We start from the raw sequence: 27,481 nt of genomic DNA on the forward strand, positions 1-27,481 counted from the left end.
AAATACTTGGCATCAACAGAACAGAGTAATAAGGACTGTGGAAGAAAGTTGAAAAAGGTAGTGCAGGTGTGATGGAGTGGGTGGAGAAGAGTGTCAGGAGTAATTTGTGACAGACGAGTATCAGGAAGAGTGAAAGGGAAGGTCTACAGGATGGTGGTGAGACCAGCTATGTTATATGGATTGGAGATGGTGGCCCTGACCAAAAAACAGGAGACAGAGGTTGAGGTGGCAGAGTTAAAGATGCTAAGATTTGCATTGGGTGTGACAAGGATGGATAGGATTAAAAATGAGGACATTAGAGGGTCAGCTTAGGTTGGATGGCTTGTAGACAAAGTCAGTGAGGTGAGATTGCATTGGTTTGGACACGTGCAGAGGAGAGATGCTGGGTATATTGGGAAAAGGATGCCAAGGATAGAGCTGCCAGGCAAGAGTAAAATAGAGCAGCCGAAAGAAGAAGAAGATTGATACCATTGACCATTATCTTTTACTACACAGGCTGATTTAGTTCTTATTTATCAAATCAATTCCAGTATATACAGAAATGTGCTTACTGTACTCCATCATTAAACTCAGAAGTTAAATATAGTGTCCCTCAGAGCTCAGTACTGGGGCATTTACTGTTTTCACTTTATATGCTTCCACTGGGAACTATCATTAGAAAACATAACATTAATTTTCACTCATATTCAGATAACACCCAATTATACCTTTCTTTTAGACCAAATGATGTTTCTCCAACATCCTTAATTAATTGTGTTAGCAAGTTAAAGGTGTGGATGGATGAAAATTACAGAAATGTTAGTTATTAGACTGAATGATGCAGGCTGCAACAATATTCTGTCACTCTTTAACTTAGTTGGGACCATTATTAGTTTTTATGAATCAGCATGCAATTTAGGTTTTATCTTTGGCACTAATGTCATTTAAATCACACACTACAAAATTATCCAAAACATGTTTTTTCCATCTTAAAATGTTGGAAAATTAAGTTGTTTTCCAAATATGCTGACAATGAGAAATTAAATCATGCATTTATTTCTAGTAGGATTGACTACTGCATTGTGTTATTCAGTGGTTGTTCAAATTGTTCTCTATGCAGCTATAGTAAAGTGATGTACTACTCACATAATATATTCCATTAGGGGAACTCTAGGTATTTTCCTAGGTTGTGGGAATATACCAGATGTTTTAGTTGAGGGACCTCAAATGAAAAAGGGTGCCTGGGGGTTGCAGGGTAGCATGTTGGGTAGTGTATGTTGCTGTACTGTTCAGCTTCCTAAGAAATACAGTTATTTTTTCCACACCTGTTTCAGTGTCAGTATTTGAAATAAACTGGAGATACAAGTGCAGCCTTCAATTATTTCAAAATGCTGCTGCAAGAATTTTTACAAGAACTAGAAAGTATGAACACATAACTCCTGTTCTAAAGTCCTTAAACTGGCTCCCAGGTAAGCTTAGGGCTGATTTCAAAATCCTCCTTTTAACGAATAAAGCCTTAAATTGTTACGGCCCTGCAGACATATCTGAACTTACTTACAAACCAAAGTGATCATTGAGATCTCAAGATGCTGGCCTACTTACGATTCCAAGGATTACTAAAATAATACTGGCAGATAAAGCTTTTAGTTACAGGGCCCTGAACTTGTGGAATAATATGCTTGCTAATATAAGAGATGTCCCTTCAGTCTCAGCTTTTAAATCCAGGGTGAAGACTTATTCTTTAGTCTAGCATACCCTGACTAGAGCTGCTGATTAACTGTATATACTGTATCTTTGTTTGTTAGTCATTTGTACAGGAATATAAGTAATACAATATTTATAAACTATTACTAACACTCCTTTATTCTGTTTTTTTTCTCAGTACCTGATATGGCAATTTGTACTACTGTTCTACTGCCAGACTGCTCATCTGCATATGGAAACATCATCTCAGATAAAGGAATCATCAGATGGAAAGCTTCACTCATTAGACTGGATGGCCAGCACTGACTCCAATATAGAATGCCTAGGAGAGGGTTTGTGGACAAGTTAATGAATTATTTAATGGACAGATATTGTTGGTTTCCACTAATGCTAATCAGTTTTTACCTTATTCTTTGTGTGTCTTAACAAATCTGTATTTTTATACATACACATTCTGTATTTAGTAAATGTGGTATATTTATACTTGTATTTATCTGAGACTTTTTCACAGCGCTCTGTGCCTGCATTTAATGAAGAGCACTATGCAAAAATAAGTTATATTGTAATGTATTGTATGGGCTCCCATGACACTTAAATGGGCAAAGTGGGCACAGACAATGGATGTGCTAGTCAATTATTTTTTGAAGAAGGATAAATATCAAGACAATAACAATAATGTAAAAATTGGCAATGTTGTTTATTGAACCTTATGAAAAATCCTTTTACTGCTGATTCAGTTCAATTTTTGCAGACCCTCATGGCTTCAGGTTTATGTTAATCAATTTCATAATTATTATGTCATTCTTACTGTTAATTAATATCATTGTTTAGGCATCTGGCCTAAAAATGTTTTAATAAATTCATAAATCATTTGTATCGTCTGACATAACTTTAATTGATTACATTTGTTATTTTCATTTCAATGTACTATTTTTCTGTAGAGTTTGTTCTCTTAATTGTATTCATGATCCAATGATTAGCAATAAGCATTGCAGACACAGGTGCAAATAACAGAGAATGCTAAAGAGGAGATACTACTTCACTGCCATTTTGTCTTGTCTGCTCATGAAGAAAAAGTCTCCAACAAATAAGCTGACAAGTGAATATGGTGGGCGGCACGGTGGCGCAGTGGGTAGCGCTGCTGCCTCGCAGTTAGGGGACCCGGGTTCGCTTCTTGGGTCCTCCCTGCATGGAGTTTGGATGTTCTCCCCGTGTCTGCGTGGGTTTCCTCTGGGTGCTCCGGTTTCCTCCCACAGTCCAAAGACATGCAGGTTAGGTGCATTGGCGATTCTAAATTGTCCCTAGTGTGTGCTTGGTGTGTAGGTGTGTGTGTGCGTGCCCTGCGGTGGGCTGGCGCCCTGCCCGGGGTTTGTTTCCTGCCTTGCGCCCTGTGTTGGCTGGGATTGGCTCCAGCAGACCCCTGTGACCCTGTCGTTAGGATATAGCGGGTTGGATAATGGATGGATGGATGAATATGGTACTGAGATAATTGACCCCTTTAGCATTTGGGGTTGTCAGCAACTGGATAAAATTAAAGCAGTGAAACTTGATAAAAAAGGTGAACTAAAAAGAAAATGGTAAAGGAAACTTGATCATTTTGGATACTGAGAGAGAGAGAGAGGTTGAGAGCATACGCTGATTACACACGACAAACTACCCCGATTGAGACTCAAGTGCAGCAATGTAATGGGTGACACCTCAGGACCACACTGGACCAATGAGATATTTATAGATATTTAGATATTAGCAAGAATAAAAAGGACCTCTCACTAAACAATGACATGTATTAAAAGTAAGAATGATGCATTGCTTGTGAAATTTGATGAATATCTGCTACCACAGGGGTCTTCCAGGATGGAACTTGAGAACCACTGACCCAGATAGTTATTTTCTAGCATAAGCATTATTTTAAAATTATATTCTTATGGGCACATTTATAAATAATGGAAAAAGCTATTTGTATCTGATACACAGTTGTGTTTTTATCTTTTGCATGGCTCAAGAAACTTATTATCATATTTACGCGTGTACCACATTCACATTTTTTCCCGAAAATTAGCATTAGAAAATCAGGTGCGCGTCATACACAAGTAAATTTTTTTCTGCAATGTTTACTTCTTCTGCTAGGGCTCTCTCGCTCGCTCTTTCTCTCGTTCGCTCACGCTCTCTCTCATTCGCTCGTGCTCTCTCTCGCTCACTTGCGCTCTCTCTCTCTCTCACTTTCTCTCTCTAGCTCGCTCTCTTGCTCGTTTGCGTTCTCTCTCTCTCTCGCGCGTGCTCTGTCTCTCTCTTGCTCGCTCGCTCTCTTTCACTCGCTCCCGCACGCTCTCTCTCGCTTTCACACTCTCTCTCTCCCGCGCGAGCGAGGAGAAAGAAAAACTTTCGTCATGCAACAAAAACAGAAGGGCATTTTGCGGAAAACGTGCCCTAAACGCTTCCTATACAATCACAATGTGCGTTGTAGACGGGGCAAAACATTTTTTTGCAATTTTCTTTGTAAAAATTAGGGTGCGCATCTTACACGAGGGGGTGTGGTACACGAGTAAATACGGTTTATTATGAGGTAAGGTTAAGTGCCAATTAGTAAATGAGAAATCATAAACAATGGAATGTTAATCCTGAGCTACATTTTTAAGAACATCAACACTTATCTGCGGTGGGTTGGCACCCTGCCCGGGATTGGTTCCCTGCCTTGTGCCCTGTGTTGGCTGGGATTGGCTCCAGCAGACCCCCGTGACCCTGTGTTTGGATTCAGCGGGTTGGAAAATGGATGGATGGATCAACACTTATTGGCTTTTTTATCCCTTTAGCAAAAAAAAAATGTTCATACTGATAGTTCTATGCTGCTTCCATTTTTGTAAAGTTTTATATGTGTCCAGACAGGAATTCATTCTCACTATCATATGTTCTGGTTACCATAAAATGCAAAATGTGTTTGGACTTGTTTATGCTGTCTTTGTACACTTTTGGAATTTGCTTGAATCCCCCTATTTTCAAATTACATACAATATTTAAACTATAACATAGCAGAATTACCTAACATATACAGTATCTGCTTGTCCATCCTTGTACCTTTTTTGCATATTTGATATTTTCACAGAGTGTGAGGAGCCAGATACTATCTTGACAGGAAACTGCCCTGGACAAGATACCTGTTATTCAATTCCTTAAATTTAGAATTTCCAGTCGATTTAATATACACACTTCTGGCATGAGAGGAACTTCTGTACACAATAACTTTGTTCAGGAATTGAAACCATGTCCTTGAAGCTGTGATGGAGCAGCAGCAGCAGCAACCCTTGTGCTACCCCCTCCAGGAGATCTGTATGTCTAAATTGATTTCATGCACTGTCAGGTAGAGGTCTGGACCCTTGGCTCCTCCTTTCATGTATTATGTTTCAGTGGCCACACCCATTTCATTAAGTTGCTTGGCAAGAATAACCATGAGGCAGTCATGTTGTGGTAGGCACAGGAGAGGTAAAAATGATTACTGGCTATTGTCATAGTATTGCTGGAGCTTTTTTTTTTGCACTTTTTAAATTTATGATATTGTCTTTTATGTTTGCTAATTTGTTTGCTCTTTCTGATTAAGATTTGACTAATTCTCAAGTGCTGCTGTTAATTTAACACAGTCACATTAGGGCAAATAAAAGATACTATACAAAATTTCAATGCCCGTTTCATCCTGAGCAGGGGTGTGGTGGGCAGGAGCCTATCCCAGCAAGCATAAAGCACAAGGCAGGAACAACACCTGCCGGTCCAACAGGGCACCGGTCCATCTCAGGGGAACACAACCACACCACATACCCACTAGGGCCAATGTAACACTGCCAATTCACCTAACCTACATATCTTTGGACTGTGAGAATAAACTGGAGCACCTGGAGGAAATTCTCAGAGACACGGGAGAACATGCAACCTCCACACAGGGAGGACCCAGGACACGTACTCTGGTCTCCTTACTGTGAGTTAGCAGGGCTACCACTTTGACACCATGAAGCCCTTAAAAGAGAGGACTGTAGCCTAATTTGTTTGCTGAGGTCTTGTACTCATTTTCAAGTATTAAGCTTCTCTCATTTTTTGCTGTTCGTGTTTCTGATCAGTTTTAAGGATTCTGAATTACTAATTTAGATCTTGGTTGTTAGGCTAAACATTTTGTTTTTATCATTGGCTTTTGGCTGTCTGTCCTTGTTTTTTCTAGTTCATAGTGTTTTTGTCTTTTTTATTAAGATTTAGTGTTTTTTCCATTTCATTTCAGAATGCAGTTTCGTTCCTTTTTTTTATTTTTGGGAGTTTAATGTACATTTATTATCTAATTTATTTCTGGATTTCTAATTTTTATAGCACATTTCCTTTTTATTTATTGTAGTCTAACTTGTGTTAAATTATTAATATACCACTTCAGATGAGAAGTTGGGCTTATAAATATGTTTTTTTGAGTTTTTCTCTTTTTGGTTTATATTCATCTGTGACAGCTTTCAGTTACATTGTGTGAAAAACCTTCATCTGAGTATTTAGTCTTGTGTTTATCAGAGTATTGTTTTGTGATTTTGAACTCTTACCTTTTTTAAATATGTGCCTTTGTGTATCAATCTATATACCTTTTCCTGGGATTTCTACCTGATTTTGATTTGAACAACAACATATTTTTGTTTTTTCCCAGCTTTTCGGTTTCAAACTCTGCTCTGCCAATAATCATTTTTGCAGGCACTTGGCCATATCTCGCATTGATATATGGTTAGCACTCCAGACCCAATGTATTTGTGGAAACTTCTTGGCTCTCCACCCTCAAAGACAAATTTTTGGGTTATACAGAGGTTGCACTTTGTACATGACCAGCTCTCAAGGTGGGATGAGGGTGCCAGGATCATGATACAAAGAGGCCCGATACTAATAGAACCTCATTTTAGGCACATAAAGCTAAAACAACCTCTGTAATATAGCGCCTTTCATAGTAAATACCTGCTCAAAGCACCTGTAACACAAAAGCCAAATTAAAGTCAGAGTAAAAACAAATGAAGTGAGTTTGAACTCCCTAGATGTTTAACTACATAGGAACAATTTGAGACTTTAGAAATACTGGAAGGAGTAACTTTAGACACAGTGCCTTTCAGTTAGAAACACTCCTCACCTATCAGAGAGTTTGAAAATGAACTAGAGGGGCCAAAAACAAGTAGATAAAATAAAATTAGTTGGAAATAAATTCCTTGCATCATGTACATGTGGGTGTGAAGATTGCATGTTGCTTGGAGCAATGAAATGTCATCTTCAGAACTTTTTTTAGAGTTTATTCATGAAGACTATTTCCAAATTATAATGTTTTCTTGGCTCCACATTAACCCGGAATGTGGTGTAATCCAGTCTCTTGGACCAGGATAAAACTAATGGGGTTGAAAAGACAAGCTAAGTGACACAAGTAGGCACTTGATCCTGCAAAATGCCACTTCATGTTACTTCAATTGGTGTTATGAGAAATGACTGTAATGATGCCAATGAAAAATGAATCAAAATTGTTTACTTCAGAAAAGCCTGCAGCTCCGTGCCATTTTACAGCCCAGTAGTGACTTCTTGTGCTGGCATATTTATTGGACTGCTTGCATTTCACTTGGTAACAGGAAATGTCTTCCTAAATAGAGCAATTTTCACTCACAGAAGTAAAAAAGCTAGACAACATAATTCAGGTTTGCTACTATCAATCATTTCCCTTTTCTTAAGCTCAATGTAGTTTACTGTATTACTTTTACTTGCTGGGCTTGAACTTGCTGCTAATAGAAAGTGCTATTTCTAGAACACCGAACAGACAGGCAGGAGGTTTTAAAAGGTAAACTGTGACAACTAGCCAGGAAATAAAGTATTTTTTTAAATAAACATTTTTGCAAGAGTCCTCTTTTTCAATTTTATTTTTAGCCCCAAAAAGAATCTTAGCATTTCCATCAATAAAGATGCAAATAATTTATTAAAGAACTCGTACCTTAAATGTACTTCTCTTTTGTAATTTTTCTGGCTGAAATGAGAAGTTTTTACACTAGAGAGAGCTTGTTGCACACCGGCTAATTGGTATTCCGTTCATATGCAGCATCATACCATTTAGCAAGAGCTCAAATCATCTGCCTCATGGGATGTCTTTGTACTGTTCAAGCAATTCCTTCAGAGCCATCAGCCTCATCAAATCAGGAGCAGAAAGAATGGTGTCCTGATGATCCTGCTGTATCTGAGCAAAATGATTACATAATGCAACAGAGAATAACCCTGGTGCCAAATTATTTCCATTTTCCATAATAATAAGATGTTCCAATGTATATTATTTTCTTGAATCCAATCAGTATCAGTCCTCTGCAGTGATTTCTGTCAAACAATATTTTAAGATCCTTTTGAGAAATACCACCTTTATCCATGGCATTAGAGTTTATAAATCTATGTGATAATGTTTTATATAATGCAAAATAAGTGCTGGCCTAAGAACTCAAGAGATTCATTTACACTCTCCATGCAAACTCTGGGCAGCCATTTCTCTAAGTTTCTCTAAGAAGTGTTTATATAGCTTAAAAATGAAGGCAAAGCTGCTTCATCACTTTTCAATTAATATTCTTTTACTAGTCTTTCAATTGGTTAAATGTGAGCTCAATAAACATCATTACATTAGATACTATATAGACTAGAACTACTTATAAAATGAACAAAGATGGTATCAGAAAACAGGCGGCACAATGGCGCAGTGGTAGCACTGCTGCCTCGCAGTAAGGAGAACTGGGTTCGCTTCCCGGGTCCTCCCTGCATGGAGTTTGCATGTTCTCACCGTGTCTGCATGGGTTTCCTCCCACAGTCCAAAGACATGCAGGTTAGGAGCATTGGCGATTCTAAATTGTCCCTGGTGTGTGGGTGGGTGTGTGTGTGCCCTGCGGTGGGCTGTTGCCCTACCTGGGATTTGTTTCCTGCCTTGAGCCCTGTGTTGGCTGGGATTGGCTCCAGCAGACCCCCGTGACCCTGTAGTTAGGATATAGCGGGTTGGATAATGGATGGGTATCAGAAAACATTTTCATTAGTAACACCATATCCAACTTTGACAAAACATCACACAATGAGTTCAACTTAAAAATATTCAAAGCAGACTTGATAAGCCTTGATTACCTAAATATGAAAGTTCTGAGTAGTAGATAAATAACTGGACTCTAAAACAGAAGGTAGCTGGTTCAGTTAAGGCCTCCAGCACACTGTGTGGTTCCAAACAAATCACTTAACCTTCCTGTACTCCAGTTGTATAAACCTATATAAACAGCCTTACTGTATTTGATATTTTTGCTTGTGTATGTCATGTACTTTGTAAAATGTATAATTTGTATTTTACATGTAAACGTCTTACAGTGTTATGAGTCTGTGCTTAATGAAGAGTGCAATACAAAATGAAATTAATTGACAAGAAGTATATGTATTTATAAAGTGCATTGACCATGTGTTAACAATAAAAGGGTGCTATATAAAATAAAAGATTGTTTTTATGCGCGATGCCTAGATTACTAATTATTACATCTGGTTTATCTTGTTATCAGATTATCTAACACAAAAGGTACCAACTAACCTATTAGGTTCTTTTCTTAATGAGGCATAGGGATAAATGTTAAAACCAGCTACTTTATGTACCAGTCAACTGTAACCTCTTTACTTGTCTTACTGTCACTACTTTACCTTACATATTCAACCCTACAGACTTCTAGTAGTAGGCTGCTTGCTGACTGGGATTGCTTTCAATTCAGAACTTTTACTTCAACCCAGTTTTACCACCAATAGAGGGTTTCACAAAAGTCTCCTCTTGTGCCCTTGAGGGATTACAGCTAGATAGTGAAAGGACAATCTAGCTTCTTGGCTTGTGTAACATGGCTGTCGCAGGCAGGATAAAAGTTGGGGTGCCAGCTGGGTCAACTCTCTTAATGTAAACAAAAGTACAACCATGCAGAGGCAAAATGAATGCAAAAATGACTCTGGTTAGTCTTATTCTCTTATGGGACCTTGTGGCTATGGATTCGGATACTCTGTCCTCCTCTTTCACTGGTCAAGTTCTGACTCCCAGCTCCTAGGATGACTGGTTTTTATAGCAGTCAAAAACAAAGAGATGGGGAAAAGGAAAAAGTGTATCCTCTTTTGTCCCGTGGTGGAACTTCTTTTCTTGCCAGAGTCAGGCACACATGCATGATATTTGCTAGTAGTAACTCAAAGAAACGCATTGACTTGTACCTGAAAATTATATTTATTTTCTTCAAAACCATTAATAGAAAATATATATATTCTCATACAAAAAATCATAGAACCTGAGTGTCCAAGTAGTAGTAATAAGATGCTGATGACCATTCCAATCTCAAATGGTTTCTTTCCTTGCAGATTATGTGTTCTCAAACAAAATGAAGCTATAGCGAAAGAGAGATAGAGAACTTTTTGGGAATTTTAAAGGCAGCTCGGGGAAGAAGGTTTCTCTGAAAGGTGTGTTCTTTTACAACAACATCAGCTCCCTGCCTCTTGCCCAACAATGAGCAAACACACATTAGTAACAGAGCATGTTGAAATTATTTTTGTTGTTTCTCCCAGCACAGAAAAATGTTTCTTACATTGTTATCAAAAACTCAAGGTTAATTCCCTGAGAAGTAAGTAGACAAAAAGTATAGAAAAAATGTTCCATTTCTGCTTTGTTTTCCAGCTTCCCAAGCATGCACTGTTCAGTTTGACAAGACTTCAGACAAGAAGCAAAAAACCCTGAGTTGTTTAAAGTATCTCCTGTACAATATTACAATATTTTCTCTAATTTAAATTAGTCTAATGATGGAAAATAAACAAAAGTTTTACTGTAAACAGGTTAAATGAAGGACAGATATGTTTACGGTAAAATATTGGCTGCTATACTTATAGGACTTTGCATTTACAAACACCCTGTTAAATGTGTATATATCCATTGTATTATTAAAAGAAGATAGAATTATGTGAAGTTTAGGAGATTTGATTAAATAAAACAGAGACTCCAAACTGCAAGAAGGATTTTTCTGTACAGTACATTTTATCAATATTCTTATCAACTCAGAAAAGACTCTATCCATGAGACAGATGGACTAGTTTTATGGTTCATTCAGATTAAGTGACAAGATAATCATAGTCTATTATATTCTAACCTTTTAATTTTTTTTACAGCCAGTAAGGCCAATTTGGCAGCTGCATTTCATTTCACCGTAGTTTAAAAGATACCATAGTACATATATTTGGTTGTTTTGATAAACTTTAATTTGTTATAGCATATTTATATTTATATATATCTATATTTATAGCATATAGTTCCTTTTTATATTTTGTGTGTTTTGGGGATTCTGTTCATAACAGCTGAACACTGAAAATCTGCTTAACACTTTAATAGTGCAGAATGCACTTTTTATTTGCTTATTGTTAAATCTGTTTCACATGTCATGTTACAATTGATCAAGCGTATAGTTAAATATTAGCCAACAGCTGAAAATAAACATACTTATGGACCAGCTGAACATCAAATACAAAAAAAGTAAATCATCACTGTCTCTTTAGTTTCAATGTAAAGTTGTCAGAATTGATATGATTAGCCTTTATGTATAAATTATGTTAGAGTGAAACATGCTGTAACTATTTTACAGTGTAGGATTCGCATGAGTTTGAATTCATGTATATCTCTGTGGTCATGTGACTAGAAGAAGGCTTAAACAACCAGAACATAAATGCTTGTTGTACTGTAAGTGTCTCTGATTTAACCAAATGATTTTATTTATTAAATCACACTAAAATGTCTTCTCAAGAAGGCAAAACACTTAATACTTGTGCTGAATGTTGCAAAGCCTCAGGCTCATTGAACTAGTTTTTTTTTGTAAGACCAGCAGGTGTCCAGGGCATCTCTTTGCCTTATGTCCCCCTCCCCATATGTTGTAGGAAGCTTCTCCAGTTATCTGTGTAGGGTTCTTCTTGAAGTGTACCTGGTGTGAGATGGAGTTTCTTCTTTAAAGCGTAGAGTGAGCTGACTTTTCTCCATCCAACTCCTTCTTTCATATTTGGTCCTGACCAGAATGGGCTGGATCACCATGTTTAGTTTTGATTTGCCAGAATGAACTCTACTCTCTGGAATGTCTGGCTCCCTCACTTATCATGTCCTTTCTGGTTGACTTTAGTCCTGAAAAGAGAACGTGCTTAATGTTATTTGAAATCCCCACCCTTCTTTGTACCCTATGGTGTCTAGATTGTCTTTGGCCTTTCACAACCCTAGATTTCATGGGATTAAATGGGTTTTGAGATGTTATGTTATCTGCTGTGGGCTGGCGCCCTGCCCAGGGTTTGTTTCCTGCCATGCGCCCTGTGTTGGCTGGGATTTGCTCCAGCAGACCCCCATGACCCTGTAATTAGGATATAGCGGGTTGTATAATGGATGGACGGATGTTATGTTATGGCATTACTTAGTATTGTAATAGATTTCCACACCTCTAGCAAATTTCTTAGCTGAAAAAGTCCACCACAACAATAAAAAATCACATTAACTTAAGCTGCTCAGAACCCAATTAACTCACATTTTCTTCATCTGTTTAAAAAAATAACAAAATATTATGAATGAAGTAGAACATACTGCAAACATGAATTAGCTCATAGTTTTACAGTTGGTGGCATGCCTATCAGCTCCATTAAACTGACGTTGACTCAACTGTGATTGCTGTCATTGTGATTTTTGTATATTGCCTGCATGGAGTTTCTCTGGTAGTTCACATTCCTGACACAACTGAAGGATATGGTGAACTGGTAACTGAGGCCCAATCTCTATGACTCCAGGGGCCTCATGTATAAAGGTGTGGATGCACAAAAATGTTGCGTAAGCCCGTTTCCATGCTGACATCGCGATGTATAAAACCTAAACTTGGCGTAAAGCCACGCACATTTTCACACCAGCTAAATGCTTGGCGTACGCAAGTTCTCCGCTTGGTTTTGCAAACTGGCGGCACCCAGTGTCAAAGCAGAGCTTTTGTTCCAGTGTGGTTTCCCTATCTTTTTTAGATCCACATCCCTGATTTGGCTTTATCAAATACTCTGAAATTAACTGCATATTGTTTATTAATTTATGGCATCTGATTGTAGTTAACCTGTAACAATATAATGGTACACGGAATGGCCAAACTATTCCAAATACCATAGCTGCTTTAGCGTTGTTACTCTCACTGCACCATCTTCTTCGTCTTTCAGCTGCTCCCGTTAGGGGTTGCCACAGCGGATCATCTTTTTCCATATTACTCTCACTGCACCACTCGGAGTATTTATATCACTGTATCTGAGTGTGGAATCACAGCTCTACAGCAGCTGATCGGAAAGAGAATTATTGGTATACAGCATCAAGCACATGCTGCCTATTTGAACTGCTTTCATGCGACAAACGCTTCAGAGCCTTTCCTGTATGGACCTCACCATTCAGAAACAGTTTCATCCCAAGAATTATAAACGCAATCAATCAGTTCATCAAGTGCTCCTTGTAGAACTGTTTGTACTTATGAGTACAATTATTTCACTGTAAACTTGCGATACAGTTATAATATTGCACAACCTGAGCCACATTATAAAGCGCGTATTTACATATGATGACGATATCATTTTTAAGATGAAATGCATCAAAATATGTTTATTACATTATACAGATAAAATGTTAACATCATTTAAATAATCTGTATTTTTAACAATTAAACATGTGAGGACACGGTGTCGCAGCGCTAGCAAGGAGCTGGCGCCTCGTTCAGGGATTGTTCCTGCCTTGTGTTGTATTCTTGCTTGGGCTGGCGCGACACTGGAAGGATAGATGGATAGAATAATTAAACATGTACTACGAAGATATTTCAATGTTCCTTAAAAGTTTTGAAGAATCGGAGTACAGATGACTTAATGTCTATTAAGAAAGAAAAGGAAGGACAGGAATTGGAGGTTAGTACGTTTGAAAGAGACAGTACTGCTGCAATAAATTATTTCATCGAAGGTCATGCACGGTGCAGCAAGCATCTTGAATGGGGCAAGAACAATCTCTGGACTTTCTTCACTATCATTGCACCACCGTGTTCCAATGTTTAATACATGCTTTAATTGATATGATATGAATACCAAAATTATATCAAGTATACATCTCAGCATTTAAATTATTCAGAGAGCTGTAATATCACAAATGTGATGAATTCTGTGTCCTGTCGGAGGAAGAGAAAGCCCGTTTAAGAAGCACGTAGTGATTCACACACATACAGCACATAGAAGAACACATACAAAACAAAGCATTTAATGTGCTACTTTAGTTAAGATGGGATTTGAGAAACTAGTAAATTAAACGATTTTGAGAGGAAGTTTATGATATTCTACTTTAATGACAAAATAAACTAGTGATTAAAGTGGAAATTTCGAGATTAAAGTTGACATTTCGAGCTTTTTTTCCCACTGTGTCCCAATTTTTTCTTCTTTTCTCTGTACCCTAATAAGCTTTCATATGACACTCAGTCGGTGGACTATGACTCACCTGTTCACAGCAACTTTAATATCTGACTTAATAGTATGTTTTTCCTTGCCTCCACTTGGTATTCGTTGAAATTCTTCTATTTTCCCCTGTGCTTTTGCCATTGCTTTTGCACAGAATGCTGAGTTTAAGGGCTATTTATATTGATTTGCATATTCAGAGGAGTTGGGGAGTGGCAGTAGGCGTGTGCATGTGCATTACTTTTCACGCTGTCCAGGATTTATGTAGTGGAAGAACATGGAAGTTGGCGTTCGCACAGATTTATGCATCTGGATTTTTTTGTGCGTACGCACATTTCCGCTTTTGTCTGTACGCCATGTTTTAGTGTGAATTCTACGCATGCCGTTATGCATGAGGCCCCAGGTGCCTCGGTCAGGTCTCTTTTCCAGCTAATAACCAAGACTCCAGCTCCTCATGAAACAATATGAATAAAGCGGGTTAAGAAAATGAATAAATCAATGGATGGATAAATATGAACAAAATATTGTTTCTTTTATTGAATTTGTTAAAAGCATATAACATTCCATACAATCAAGTCAAACTTAACAAAACTAAGTTCAAATCCACCCCCACCCATGAGAAAGAGAGAAAGGTCAACAGCCAGAGCAAAACTGTTGAGAGTAGTAAAGAGAGAAAAAAGTCTTTTCCCCCAATATAAATGCTTACTCTAAATGTTATTTATTAGTTCCTGCCAGGTTTTTAAAAAAGTTTTGAACAGATCCTTTCAGTGAGAATTTGATTTTTTTCTAATTTCAAATAGTATAGAACATTAGTTACCCACTGACTTGAAAGAGGCGGGCTAGGATTCTGTCCAGTTGAGCAAGATACTGTAATTCTACATGCCAATAGTGAAGTAAAGACAATTACTTGTTAGTTTTTCCTTCTCCAGTTTAAGATCATCTGATAGTACCCCAAACACAGCTGTTAATGGATTAGGATAGTGACACCAAGGCTGTCTGACAGGCATTTAAAGATTTTCGTCCAGAATGGTGTTAATATAGAACATCCCCAAAACATGTGGCACAGTGAAGCTGGGGCTTGATTGCAACATTTGCAGGTTGGGTCTCGCTCTGGAAACATTTTGGACAATTTTAAACGAGATAATTGTGCGTGATAAAAGATTTTAAGTTGAATAATTGAATGTTTTGCGCATATGGAGCTACAGTGAATTCTGTGTATGGCTGCCTTCCACTCTGTTTCTGAAATGTTGCATGAGAGATTGTTTATATATATTATAATATATATTTATATATTATAGAAATACTGTCTGAGTCCCCAAGACTGATCAATATTTCTTCTGGAATAGAAATAGGTGGGAAGTGAGGAAAATTGGGCAGATTTGGTTTAGCAAAATTTCTAATTTGGAGATAGTTAAAAAATTGTGTTGATGGGAGATTAAATTTGGAGTGTAATTGTTCATATGATGCAAAGACATTATTTGCATGCAAATCCGTTTTCCAAACATTAAAAACTGTGTAAGTTCAAGAGTGTGGAAAGAGGTAGTTATCATGTGTTATCAAGTGTTTTCTACATTGGTTCCATATTTTGAGTGAATGAAGGACAATTAGGATGTTAGTATACTGCAAACATATTATTTAAGCTGCACAGATACACCTCCAACTACAATAGCTGAAACAACATGAAAATGAATTTGTTCAAAACATCTCCATTGCATAAATAATGTAAGCCACGAACACATTCCAAGTGCTTCTTTTTGTCATACATTTCAAGTGCTGAACACATTTCAAAGAACACATCCAATGAACACATTTCAAATGCTTCCTTTTACTATGAAAAATGAATATTTAACTAGTGCAACAGCTAAAACAAAAAAGAAAATTGCAACATTGAATGTGAAATAAATTTGTAAGCAATGAACAATTTTAAGGTTTTCATTTTTTGCACAGCTTAAAAATAAAGAAACAAGAATGCAAAAACATACAGTGGTCTGAGAAAGTATTCAGTCTTCTACCCATTCTGAACAGTTTATTGTCTTGTAGATTCAACTTTAAATGGATAAATTTGGCATTGCTCTCCATTAGTCTACATTCATTAATCTATAATGACTAAGTGAGAGTATGTTTTCAAAAAGGTTGCATATTTATTGTAAACCAAAAACTGAAATCTCTCCTTAATGTACAGTTTTCAGACCCCTAATTCAGAATCCTGTTTGGCAGCAGTTGCAGTCACATACAGTAAGTGAACAGACTTTCTTATTGATTATGTCAGAATTAGCCATTGAAGAAGACAAACCTTAATTGCCTTAACTAAATGTTCATCACATTTTAGTTGTTACGCTAACAAATTCAATGAACTACACAAGTATAGAGTTTGCAGATTCGTTTTCAGCAATGCCATATGCTGTTTTAGCAGTCCTTCTAACTGTACATCTCTGTCATTATGCATCTATTAATGCATCACATGTCGTATTAGAGAGATTTGCCTTAAGATTGTTTTTTATCAGTATGCTGCTGCTGGAGTATGTGAATTTCCCCTTGGGATTAATAAAGTATCTATCTATAATTCAAAGCATTATGAGCTAAGCCATACAAATGTCTGGTAAATGTGGAGATTTTGAAACACTAAATAAAAAAATGTTATTTTAATATGAATATATTTGGAGCAGCTCATTCAGAGGAAGGTTGGATGGACAATTGCAGCTTTGTCTGTTACATTGAGAGGATAATTAAGAAGGTCATGTTCCTTTATTTGAGCAGTGTATGGGGCTATATTGAAAAACACTTATTCTAGCTGTTATTACTAACTCCCTCATTCAAATGTCAATCATTTTATAAACCGCTTTGTCGTGAACAGGGTCGTGGGGGTCTGCTGGAGCCTATTTAAGTTACCGTAGGGCATAAGGCAGGTAACAAACCCTGGAAAGGGAGCCAGTCCGTTGCAGAACACGCACACACACACACACCAAGAACACACTTGGGCCAATTTAGGATCACCAATTCACCTAACCTGCATGTCTTTTCACGGTGTGAGGAAACCCACGCAGACACTGGGAGAACATACAAACTCCTTACTGTGAGGCAGCAGCACCACCAGTGCACCACCATTCAAATGTGTGGCACCATAACTTAAACTGTCGCAATTCACAACTAATTGGTCATATCATCATGCTGAAATATTAGGAGCAAATTATTTATTTCTAGTGCAGCATTTATCCTCTTCATTGAATTAAACCAAATTAAGGTGATTCATACTTAGTAAAATAGTTGGGTAATAATGTTCTAGAAAATGCCCAAACCATCTGCATTAAGAAATCTTTAGTTATTATCATTAATATTTTCACAGAGTCTCATATGTTTTCTGACTCTTGGAAATCCCTCTTTTCAAGTTTGTTTTGATTAGCACCACTCCACATCACTAATGAATTCAGCCTGCACTGCCTTCCCTTACACCAGTGAGTCTCAACTTTTATGGTCCAAAGATTAAGTTTTGCTTTTTTAAGTTAGTTGAAGACCCATTAGCAGCAATTGCAAGCTGCCATCCTTGGTGAAAAGAGCACAATCGGAGGTCCCCCTTGGTGAAACAAACACACTTAGAACAAGGTAACATATTCAGGAGCACTGCCAATCGCTTAAGGCTAGTTTATACTGGTTACGTCCACACTGGGCATGAGGTTCCGCACGGAGAACATGATGTCAGATTTCACAATGTGCCCCCATGTGCATGGTTTTCACTACACACTGCGCACAAAAGTTGTTGTAACTACGCAGCGTGGCGAACGTGGCAGACGTGTATCCAAAATGGAGAATTTCAAGGAGAGGCTGACTGTGTGGGTGCCACAATGATAAACAATGGACTAAATATGATGCAACAGGTCATCAAAACACAAGGAAGACATGCAAAAACATTAGAATTGTATCTGCTCAACATATAAAGTAGGTTCCCCCACTCATGAGAATATTGCACTTGCTCTTCCTTCTCTGCTTTTGGTCAATAGGCCTGACACTCCACCTTATCCTTTTCTTCCTCTTAAAGCCAGTAATAGCAGGCACAACTCTCACATCTCTCATCTTCTGCTGTTACATTATTACTCCATGAGCCTTGCAAAGCATTAGTAGAGTAGCAAACCATCACTTGGAGACGGCCTTGGGTTCCAGACTTCTGCCAGTCATGGACTGTAAAGGATTTTCAACCAAATATTGAAAATGTTCATTATATTTATGATTATGTTAGTTTGTCCAAATACTTTTGAACCACTGAAAATAGGGGGGAGCATGTATAAAAAATGTCTGTCTTTTCTAAATGAAGCATACAATATTTTTGTTAACCTCCTTGAATTAAAGGTGAAAGTCTATACTTCAATCACATCTTGATTGCTTTATTTCAAATTCATTGTGATGGTGTACGGAGCCAAAATTATGAAAATTGTGTCACTGTTGAAATACTTATGGACCTGACTGTATAAACCAGGCTTTAGGTGACCCACAGTGACCCACTTGCAAACCAACAATGACCTTCTGCAACCCATCAGCAGCAACTTGAGTCATGACCTGGTGGTTGAGAAACCTTGGTTTTAGGCAACCCACTGCAACCCACTCACGAACCACCACAGCAATCTACGATGCACAAAAGTTGAAGTTTGTGCTACTACATACCAGCAGTTAAAGTATGCCTATCTGTGACACCCACCAGAGCCACAGAAACCAACATAAAGCCAGTTTCACATAAGGCCAAACTGCTGATCACAGATGGAGCTGTAATTCGGAGCATGACTATACAATCTTGCAGCACATCTTAGCCACTGGTTTTCAAAGAATTGTCTCCTTTCTGAGTACATGAATATGTTGATACTTCCACCTTCTCAGGTGAACACATATTTTGGTCCTAACACAAATTTTGATCCAAGTCACTCAGTTGTTAAGTTATTGTGAAGCAGAATTATGTTCTACTTATTCTCTACTGTACCATCTTAAAAATCCCAGTTCAGAAGTAAGTACCAGGTGCCGAGATATCATCTCTTGCTTACTTTTTCCTCCAATCAAGTTCACTGTTATTTATTTTTAACACCCAATTCTATTGCACTTGTGTCTTTGCCAGCCTAAATCAACTTTGATTCCATCTCTAGTAGAGACTTTCAATCATGCTTTTAGTGTAGATTGCTTATGGGAACTCTGAGAAATCAACTTGCTGATGATTGGTAAACATTGTACCCTACTCACATAGCATTGTTAATTGTGAAAATAGTATTATATGATTAAAAAAGCAAAACTGTTGCCTTTTAACTGGGTTGTTGCCGCTTTAATAAAATGACATAAGGAACTTTGAACATTTTTATAAATATAAATTTCTTGTATTGTTAGAAAACTTTAAGCCTAGCAGATATAGCAGTGCATCTTTGTATTATAGTTTTTTGCATCCAGTTCCTTGTTTTTATCTGAAAAATGTTACCAAATTCTTTAGCCCTTTGTGGGCTTTTAACCCTTGAAAAACAACGCTAGAACCAAGAAAAAGGTTTGGGGACCGTCCCCGTATATTGCCCTAAGACAATATATGAAAAAAAGAGATCAAAGTCTTTTAAATTACAAGAACATTTGGCAGTCTGTACTTTGTGAAAATGGTGAATTTATACAAAAAGGATTATGGGAACAGGAAATGGTTGGCGTTAGGAACAGGAACCAGAAGTAATGTAATCAAGGTGAGCCAGAAGTGATGTGATCTGGATGAACTGGAAGTGATGTCATTGAAAATGGCCGGAAGTGATGATGTTGTGGCCATTTTTATGCCCGGAAGTGGACGCAATTATTTTTCTTCTGGCTTTCTGTGGAAAGAAGAGATCCTGGTAAGTACCATGTGACCAACTCATATCTCGCGATAGTTTACTCACCTTTAGGCTCTTTGACTGCCTCCTAATCGTACGTGTGTGATATGACCCCCCCCCCTCAGCCCAGACCCGTCGGGTTGGATGACCTGCACCGAGAGGCTCCTGGACACAGGAGAGAGCATCTGCGTTGGCCTGCAAGGAACCTCTACGATAAATGACACTAAAATGATAAGGTTGTAGATCCAAAAACCACCTAGTGACGCGTGGATTCGACTCTCGATGAAGGGCCATCCACTGTGAAGTGGCATGATCCATCACCAGAGTAAATTCATGCCCCAAGAGATAGTACCTTATGGACGTTATAGCCCACTTAATCGCCAAGGCTTCCCTCTCCACCACGGCATACTTGGTCTCCCGATCCAGCAGTTTCCGGCTGAGGTACATAACGGGGTGTTCAGCACCGTCGACGCATTGGCTCAACACGGCACCCAATCCTGTGGCCGATGCATCGGTCTGGAGGATGAAAGGGAGAGAAAAATTAGGAGATCGTAAAATAGGTGCTTTATGCTTTATCAGCCAAATCATTCCATACCACTTTTGAAGATGCTCGTTTCCATGTGAGATTAGATAAGGGCGCAGCAATTTCGGAGAAATGGGGTACAAAACGACGATAGTAACCTGCCAACCCCAAAAAAGCCTGTACTTGCCTCTTATTTATCGGACGGGGCCAATTAATGATGGCATCTACTTTGCTACATTGTGGTTTAACAATGCCCCCACCCACTAGGTAGCCTAAATATTTGGCTTCACGTAACCCAAAAAACATTTCTTAGGATTAATACGAAGCCCTGCTGATGCTAGTGTGGAGAACACTGTTTTAACCTGCACTACATGGTCCTTTTTTTGCTTGCTGTCCATGAATAAATGACCACATCATCCAGGTAGGCGGCACTAAATGAATTGTGGGGCCGTAGCAGTGCATCTACCAGACGTTGGAAGGTAGCTGGTGCCCCGTGCAAACCAAAAAGAAGGACCCTGTATTGCCAATGTCCACTTGGGGTACTAAATGCGTTTTTTTCTTTAGTGGAGGCCATTAAGGGAATTTGCCAATACCCTTTCATCATGTCAAGAGTAGTCAGGAACTGTGCGTTCCCCAGTCGATCGAGTAAGTCATCCACTCGCGGCATGGGATACACATCAAATTTAGAGACCTGATTAAGACGACGGAAGTCATTGCAAAACCTCCATGACCCATCAGGCTTAGGAACTAGGGCAACTGGACTAGACCAAGGGCTATAGCTCTCTTCAATAACCCCTAATTCCAGCATTCGCCTAATTTCCAACTCTACTTCTGCTTTCTTTGCCTCTGGGAGCCTATAGGGCTTCTCCCTGACAATCACACCAGGGTCAGTAATGATGTCATAAACAATCAGCGCAGTACGTCCAGGAATCTCATCCACAACTTTGGGGACAGACAAGATAGCTTGTTTGGACCGAAATTAAGGTGGGGTTGAGACATAAACAATGAACAAGGCTGGCCGGAGGAGTGATCAAGTTCCCTATCCTTCCACGTTTTCAGCAAATTAATATGATATACTTGCTCAGTCGGTCGACGATTGGGTTGTTTAACCAAACAATCGATGAGACCTTTTCTTTCCTTAATTTCATAGGAACCCTGCCAATGGGCTAACAATTTGGCATGTGAAGTTGGGATGAGTACCATTACACGATCACCCGAGACAAATTCCCGGATGGTGGTGTTACAGTTATAATAACACGACTGCGCTGCTTGTGCCTTTTCCAAATTCTCTTTTAGAATGGGCCTAATTTTCTCCAATCTATCGCGTAATTGCACGATATATTCAAGAATATTTGAAGTAGGAAGGACCTCCTCTTCCCAACCTTCTTTTAACATATCCAATAAATCTCTGGGTTGTCTTCCATATAATAATTCAAAAGGGGAGAAACCCGTAGAGGCCTGTGGGACTTCCTGGTATGCAAACCAAATGAGAGGAAGTAACTAATCCCAGTTTCTTCCATCCTCGTTAACTACTTTGCGTAACATCTGCTTTAATGTTTGATTAAAACGCTCTACCAATCCGTCAGTTTGCGGATGGTAGACTGACGTTTTCAGATGTTTTATACGGAGTAATTTAAGCCACCTCCCTGAACGTCTCCGAAGTGAAGGGAGTCCCTTGATCCATTAGAACTTCTTTGGGGATCCCCACATGAGCGAATATCCCTACAAGTTCCCATGCGATATTCTTTGTATTAGCTGAGAGCAACGGAACAGCTTCGGGGAATCGAGTGGCATAATCCACTAGGACTAAAATATATTTAAAGCCCTTTACCGAGAGTTCTAAAGGTCCTACGAGATCAACTCCAACTCGTTCAAATGGGATATCAATAAGGGGAAGGGGAACTAGAGGAGCTCGAGTCTGCCTTGGAATCTGGCGAAGTTGACACTCCGGACATGAAGCGCAAAATCGTCTGACCTCCTCATTAATTCCCGGCCAAAAAAATCGGAGCTTTATTCTCTCCAAAGTTTTGTCGAAGCCTAAATGGGCTCCCAGAAGGTGAGCATGCGCTAACTCACACAATTGTCGCCGAAAAGTGCATGGGATTAGCAGCAATGCTCACACTTCACCCCCGTGTTCTGCCACTCTATATAACAATTCATTTGTAATTACAAAGAACGGCATTGATGGCATGGGATCTAGGGTTGTATAACTCTCGGCAGATACTATAGCATTCCTTGCAAACTTTAAAGAATCATCATTCCACTGTTCTCATTTAAACGAGGAAGGTGTTAACAAAATCTGAGATGATAAATCTTGTATCGGGTCTTTATCGACCTCAATGGGCGGAGTTACTGCCTCTACGTCCTCTCCGTTAGCTGTACTAGTTCCCGCAGAGGACGCTGGGACATCAAATTCTTCACACTGGGTACCTGTATGTGTCCGTGCTACTGAGGGACACGGCGTGGAGGCAGTCGGAGCGTCATTCTTCATGACTAAGCCTAAATTCCTTTTTGGTTCAGTTACGTTATTACCGCTATTGATTTTATTCCAATCTCTACCCAATATGACTGGAAAAGGAGGATCCAGTAATACAGCCATGGCCATTCCAACTACGTTGTGATTTACTGAAACCACACATCAGGCTGTTTTGTAATACCGGATGTCCCCATGAATACATTTTAGACTAGTTTTTAGTTTAGTCCATTGTTGCGGTAAAACGAAACGGGCAGCAACAATAGAAATGTTACTCCCGGAAACAAACATCACCCTTACTTTCCTACCAGTTATTTATAATAACTTATTTATAATAACTGCACCTGTATATGGGAGAGATAACGGGTTAGTCACCGTGGCACAATACCTTTCCCCCTTCACCAATGAACAATCCATGGGCTCCGAAGTACAGTTTGGGGACAGGTGACCAAGCTCCCCACACTTGAAACAGCGAGGGGGGTTGATCGGTCTGTCTCCTTTACGAACGGTAGGCACGGGAGTTTGTCGGGTGGGCTCAGGGACTGCCCCACGTGCCTGTTGGATGCGACGAGAAAACCGTTCTAATCGCCCCAATTTACAGGCCGCCCAGTGACACTCCGCAATCTTGATCAGTGTGTCCATGTCCTTGTAGTTATGTTTTCGGACCTGCTGGGCGATCTGGTCAGGGAGAGCATGCACGAAGGTTTCACAGGCCAGTAGTTCGGCCATTTTGTGAGAGCTATTTATATTTGGCCTTAACCAGTGACAAACTTTGCCCCAAGTTTTGAAAGCCTGGGTTCTCAATGGCCTCTCAGGGTCAAATTGCCACTCCCTCCATTCATTCGCCTGCTGTTCTGCTGATATGCCGTAGCGCTTGAACACTTCAAGTTTTAGAGCGTCATAATCAGCAGCCTGCTCCTCAGTTAAATCATAGTAGGCTCTCTGCGCCGCCCCCTTCAGGTAGGGAGCCAGTAGGTACGCCCATTCTGACCTTGGCCATGCGTTCTGCTTAGTGGTATGCTCAAAAACCAAAAAAAAAAAGTCTCAATGTCATCATCTTTTGTTAAATTTGTTAATTGTGTCTGCGGTGGGCTGGCACCCTGCCTGGGATTGGTTCCTGCCTGTGCCCTGTGTTGGCTGGGATTGGCTCCAGCAGACCCCCGTGACCCTGTGTTTGGATTCAGCGGGTTGGAAAATGGATGGATGGATGTTAATTGTGTAGGAAGTGACTGAGCGGCCTCCATTTGTACTGATACGGCTGCATGGGCTTCAGCTTCAGCTAGCTGTGTCCTGGTCTCGCCCATCGGTACTTGTAGTGTGCGGAGTTCGCCCATAATGGTAGACAGCACGGTGTTCAGATCCTGTTCTTCTGTCATTTTTAAAGAAAAAGAACAATCCTACCAACTACACCAATTGTGGGCTTTTAACCCTTGAAAAACAACGCTAGAACCAAGAAAAAGGTTTGGGGACTGTCCCCGTATATTGCCCTAAGACAATATATGAAAAAAAGAGATCAAAGTCTTTTAAATTACAAGAACATTTGACAGTCTGTACTTTGTGAAAATGGTGCATTTATACAAAAAGGATTATGAGAACAGGAAATGATTGGCATTAGGAACAGGAACTGGAAGTAACGTCATCGAGATGAGCTGGAAGTGATGTAATCTGGATGAGGCGGAAGTGATGTCATTGAAAATGGCCGGAAGTGACGTTGTTGCAGCCATTTTTATACCCGGAAGTGGAGACAATTATTTTTCTTCTGGCTTTCTGTGGAAAGAAGAGATCCAGGTAAGTACCACATGACCAACTCATATCTTGCGATAGTTTACTCACCTTTAGGCTCTTTGACTGCCTCCTAATCGCACGTGTGTGACACCTTATAGTGGCTCAAATCTTATATCTCACGTGGCTCTCTGGTAGAAAGTATTGAACTACTTACATCTACAGTTGGCATTGTCCTCTAAAATCTCTATGCCATTAGGTCAGGACGGTCTCTAATGGCCCATGAAATAACTGCACCGTTATCCCACTTAAAGTGACATCACCTAAAGGGACAGAACTTCTTATGTACTTTTTGGGCAACCTGCTTTATACAACAGATATTCCACTCAGGCCTCATTTGTCTTGGGTTATCTCCCATTACAATACTTTTGAAGAACAGTAATTACTTCCAAGACACACTTGGAGTTTCCTTTGCTTACTGTCCAAATTGTTTTGGTTCAATCAACCCTGCCATCTTGAAGGGTTTTCCATTTATTAGTCTGTGTTTCCTTCATATAATGCCCCTTGTAGATCTTAGCTATGTTTTGTGTTATTTTGCTCTACCTTTTGCTCTTAGCAAGTCTTTGGCAAATATTTTCCCACATCTCATACACCAATCAGTCACAACATTAAAATCACTGAGAGGTAAAGTGAATAACATTGATTATCTGGTCAAGAGGTGGCATATATAAGGCAGCAAGTGAACAGTTAGCTCTTGAAGTTGTTGCTTTGGAAGCAGGAAAATTGGGTAAGCATAAGGATCTGAACAGCTTTGACAAGGGCCAGATTGTGATGGCTAGAAGACTGGGTGGGAGAATCTCCAAAATAGCAGTACTTGTAGGTATTCTTGGTAGTGCCCAAGACTCATTGATGAACGTGGGGAGTGAAGGCTAGCCAATCTAGTCCAAACCCACAGAGGAGGTACTGTAGCACAAATTGCAGGAAAACTTAGTGCAGGCCATGAGAGAAATATGTCAGAACACACAGTGCATTGCAGTTTCTTGCATATGGGGCTGCATAGCCACAAACTGGTAAGACAGCCCATCTTAACACCTGTCCACCACCAAAAGCTCCTATATTGGGCACATCAGAACTGGACCATGGATCATTTGAAGAAGGTGGCTTGGTCTGATGAATCACATTTTCTTTTAGATCATGTGGACAGCTAGGTACAAGTGCATCATTTACCTGGGGAAGAGATGACAGCAGGATGCGCTATGGGAAGTAGGCAAGACAGCAGAGGCAGTATGATGCTTTGGACAATGTTCTGCTGGGAAACCTTGTGTCTTAGAATTCATGTGGATGTTAATTGACATGTCCCACCTACCTAGAGATTGTTGCAGACCATGTACACCACTTCTTGGTGACAGAATTCCCTGATGACATTAGCCTCTTTCAGCAGGATAATGCTCCCTGCCACACTGCAAACATTGATCAGGAATGGTTTGAGGAACATGACAAAGATTTCCACACGTTGACTTGGCCTCCGAATTCCCCAGATCCTATTGAGCGTCTGTGTGATGTACTGGGAAAATAAAGCTGATCTATGGAGGCCCCACCTCGTAACTTATAGGACTTAAAGGATCTGTGGCTAGCGTCTTGGTGCCAGATACCATAGAAAGACTTCAGAGTCTTGTGGAGTCCATGTCTTGACAAGTCACAGCTGTTTTGGTGGTACAAAAAGAGAACTATACAATATTAGGCAGGTGGTTTTAATATTGTGGCTGATCGGCGTATATATGTTTGTATATATTATATATTAATTTCCCATGTGCATTAAATTCAATTACTTTATTTATAGAAAATCTCTTTAAGTCTGCTTCTATTATATGGGACTAAAAACTCATTTATTGTTATTGCTAAGGCAAAGCCAATATGATTTGAGTGAGATAAGTAATTCAGGTAGGCATAAATATTACCCCCAAAAGGTCAGTAGTGATTTAGGATTCATTAGGAAAATGCTTATAAAACAAAATTAACTACATTAATCAGTTTGTTTATGGATCTAACATATACTTAATCTAAAAAAAAAAGCCTAAGAATACATGACAGTGGTAATAAAAGGTTATCTTGTGACTAACACACTTGGCTTTTTGTATCTATGAAACTGAATTGATCACCTTTTTGATTTTAATTAGCATTAACAACTCAGTTTATTCTCCTGCAAACATCTAGAATAACAAGTCAGTAATTCATCTCGATAAAAACAAAGCAACACAAAACAAAGGAAAACTGTTATGCATCCATTAAGGGGTTGTCATCTGTATTAATGTAATAAAATATTTAAACACCCTGTAAAATAGTTTAAATGATTGACTATTTATAATTTGAAAACATTCTTCTTCTTTTTTTTTTTTTGCTTTTAATAGAACCTTAGAACAGGATACTGTTCTGCCCCAAAAAGCTTGTCAGTCAAATTCTCCTAACTTCCCCAAAATTACATCAACTCAACTTCTGAAGGTCTTCAGTGCACCACAATCTATCACTATAATTAGTAATTTATTCTTGTGTCTATTGTTTTCTGCATGAGGGAAAATTTTTCTAATGTTTATATGAAATCTGTACTTAAGTTTCCATCTGTGTCCCTGTGTTCTTGTTGAGTAATTGAATTTAAAGTAATAGCTTGGATCCACTGTTGTAATTCCCTTCATAATTTCAACAATTTAGTCACGTCACCTCTTAATTATCATTTGCTTAAAATCCCCACGTTTAACTATATAGATGATTCATTAATGTGTTTAA

Source organism: Erpetoichthys calabaricus, chromosome 9, assembly GCF_900747795.2.
Source record: "Erpetoichthys calabaricus chromosome 9, fErpCal1.3, whole genome shotgun sequence".
Taxonomy (NCBI): domain Eukaryota; kingdom Metazoa; phylum Chordata; class Cladistia; order Polypteriformes; family Polypteridae; genus Erpetoichthys; species Erpetoichthys calabaricus.